We start from the raw sequence: 2,467 nt of genomic DNA on the forward strand, positions 1-2,467 counted from the left end.
TTTTATTTAACGGGATATGATTTTGTTATGGTTGATTATTTGTTAGTTTTCTTCATACCGTGAGAAAATATTTGTGCGGTTTATTAATTATCTTTGAGCATATTTTAGCAGCTGCAAATCTATATTACTAAATATCATGGCTATTTTTTTATTTTAGCAGATTTGTTATTAATTAATTAGGTAAATTTTTTGCAACTTGGATTCAACTGGTCCGAATACTGGTTCTATACTTCACTAGTTAACATCTAATGAAGTCTATTTAATTTAAGTTTAATTGGTTCAACTTTGTTTATTTTATGCTAAGTCTTCCGTAAATTAAAGAAGTTCAGTATGATATATTATATATGATACGTCATATAGTGGTGTGTGCAATCCACTACACCTTTTTGACCTCTATTAATTTTTTCTAAAAAAATTTACTGAAGAAATTTTCAAAAGTTGTTTCAAGAATTTTGTTCAAAATCCGGTCTTGATACGAGTATTGTAGGACTTAGGACCAAAATCCTGTCTCCATGCTTGCTTGCTACTTTTATGTCTAAATAATTTTATATTTCAATTGCTAAAAGTTGAATTAGGTGATTTGGTTACCTACCTGCTCTAAGCTGATGATGATAATCTCTATAGCCAATGAGTTTTTTTACCTTAGATTTAAGCAAAACAATTATCTGATCTTAATCACAACAACATTGTAGTGTCACAGTCACATCATCACTCATGTTACGTACTTTTTTAGTTTATTTTTTAAATTACTTTATTTAGATACGATTTTAATGTCCTAGGATACAATTAATCTTTAATTAATTAATTATTTACTAAACACTAATTAGGGGAGAAAAGCTGAACTCAAGCTCTTTGGAAGCATGGATGATGGAAAGCAAGGCACCAGCTCTAGATCACACTAGGGTTCTTCCATGAAATAAAAAATAGAGGCATAAATTTTTTTTTATTTCTTCAAGAAAAGAATTCCTTAGATCTTTCACTGGAGACAACTAGGGGTGCACATGAGTCGGGTGAAATCGGGTTTGATGTGACCCAGACCCGGTCTAAAATATAAACCGGGTCTATTTATTAGATCCGAACCCAATTCTAGACCCGATGAAACCAATACACTTTCGGGCTACAATTATACCGGATGAAAATCGAGTGAAAACCGGGCCGTTAACATTACATTACGTTGATACCTTCTTGTAAACTAGCATGTAAAAATATCCAAATTTTCAAAAATCCAACCATTATTTAACATGGTAAAATTTACTTAGAAAAATATAACAAGAACCAACTCTTATTCAAAATTAAAGCATAACCACAATTAATACTAAAACATAACCACAATCAATACTAATATTATCTAATAATACCAAATATTTAAATCAATACAAATAACACAGTATTATGCATTAGTCTAAAGTCTTATGCATTCTAAACATAAAATATTAATTTATAGTCTTATAATGACTAATAACACAAAATATTAAAGTTTACAATACTTAAGTTCCACATAAGAATAGTCATGATCCATCACTAATAACACAAAATATTAATTGTCTATGATGACCGGGCCACCGGGCCAACTTCGAGTGACCCGAACTATGGCCCGGATCCAACCTAAAATAATGATTGAATCTATTTTTGAGACCCTCACCCGACCCTAAATCCGATGAAATCACACCAAATTAGCCCCTAAAATATTCAGGACCGGACCGGACTAGACCTTCGAGTCGGACCGGATCATGTACACCCTAGAAACAACCTTATTAATGTTGGGTATCATTAATGGACTCGTCTTACAATGAGGTAACTAATCTTACCTTTTTTTATTTGCTATAAAGTATAGAAATAATTTCACGTATTTAACGATTAAAATATTTCAAACACCGATATTTTTAAAATATTTAAAAAATTTTCAAAAGTATCTTTTTTTAATTGTTGTACTTTTATTTCCTGGTGCATTAGCCTCTGAACTTTAAAAATATACAAAATTGATCTTTCGATGTTGATAATTTTTTTTCCGCTAGGCCACTAGTTAAAAGAAAAAAAAGAAAGAAAAGTTCAATAATTATCGACCGCAAAAAAAATAGGAAATGAAATTTTAATTTTGTCTGTCTTTTTAATAAAAAAAAATTTCAATTAATAACATTAATATGTTAGCTAAATTTATTTTTTAAAATGATGATGCTAAATACACATCCCAAAAGTCGAGAGATATAATCACCAAAAAAAAAGTCGAGAGATATTTTTTAATTAATGTGCTGTGCAAAAAATTATTCTATTTTTTTGTTTGATCATACTTAAAAAGACAACAATATAAAATTATTTTATTTAATTTAATATTATTCGATTAATTACTAAATACAAAATAAATTAAACAATAATTAAAAATAAAAGATAAAATAATTTTAGATTATTTTAAACTGATTTTGTATTATCTTTTAAATATTTTTTTTTCTTCTTGCATGAATTTTGCATA

General features: G+C 28.3%; 1 pseudogene; it reads left to right on the forward strand.

The window, feature by feature from the left end:
- LOC110263720 overlaps window positions 1-2,467 on the forward strand; it is a 26,741-nt pseudogene that overhangs the window by 7,602 nt on the left and 16,672 nt on the right.

The sequence above is a fragment of the Arachis ipaensis genome, chromosome B06 (genome assembly GCF_000816755.2).
Source record: "Arachis ipaensis cultivar K30076 chromosome B06, Araip1.1, whole genome shotgun sequence".
NCBI lineage: Eukaryota > Viridiplantae > Streptophyta > Magnoliopsida > Fabales > Fabaceae > Arachis > Arachis ipaensis.